The 717-nt window shown below is 46.0% G+C and overlaps 1 long non-coding RNA gene across 1 annotated transcript in view; it reads left to right on the top strand.

Moving 5' to 3' along the window:
- Positions 1-452, top strand: part of LOC101852885 — a 40,631-nt gene extending 40,179 nt beyond the window's left edge. Inside the window, exon 2 of the long non-coding RNA XR_221069.3 lies at positions 226-452. This is a non-coding gene — a long non-coding RNA (uncharacterized LOC101852885). The remainder of the gene's footprint in view (positions 1-225) is intronic.
- The last annotated feature ends 265 nt before the right edge of the window (positions 453-717 follow it).

Raw genomic sequence — 717 nt, 5'->3', positions numbered from 1 at the left:
CACACACACACACATATATACATGTTTATATACACACACGCACACACACACACACACACACACACATACACACTCATACACACACACACACACACGCACACACACACACACACACACTATATGTATGTGATAAGAGAGTTTTTGTATGCACGTACATGTTCTATGTTTATATGTATACACAGACATACATATCTATAGTCTTTTCCGTTTTCCTTTTTTTAACAGATTCATAGCCAGGAGGAAGCACCTGAATCTTCAGAGATTCTTATTACAGAGACAAGGAAGACGCTCTGTCTACCATTCTCAGAGTAAGCTTGTCATAAAAATTTGTGCATAACAACGTCCGACCCTGCACCTCATACACCTCCTGGTCAGGATTCACCCTCACACTGTCAGAGTGAGCTCCTGTCTCACGTGAGAAAAAAACAAAAAACAAACAAAACCCAAAAAAATCCCTATAGACTGTGGTATGACTCCATCGGGTTTGTCTGAAACGACTGGAGAGATCCGCCCCCGGAAGTCGGCAATGACGTCATCAATGTTAGCGTCGTGGTCGTTGTCCCCATCCTTATCGTCATCCTCGTCGTCGTCTGTGTCGAGGGTGGCTCTGTGCCTGAGCTGCTTGCTGCTGTTCGCGCCGTTGCCAGCCGATGGCTACTTCAACCGCATGATGAGCTGCCCACAGTTCTGCCAGATGCTGGCTCATTCGCAGGTATG

The sequence above is a fragment of the Aplysia californica genome, unplaced genomic scaffold (assembly GCF_000002075.1).
Source record: "Aplysia californica isolate F4 #8 unplaced genomic scaffold, AplCal3.0 scaffold00893, whole genome shotgun sequence".
NCBI classification, from domain to species: Eukaryota; Metazoa; Mollusca; class Gastropoda; order Aplysiida; family Aplysiidae; genus Aplysia; species Aplysia californica.
Note: the sequence above shows the minus strand (reverse complement) of the source record. Positions and strands in the feature narration are given on the sequence as shown.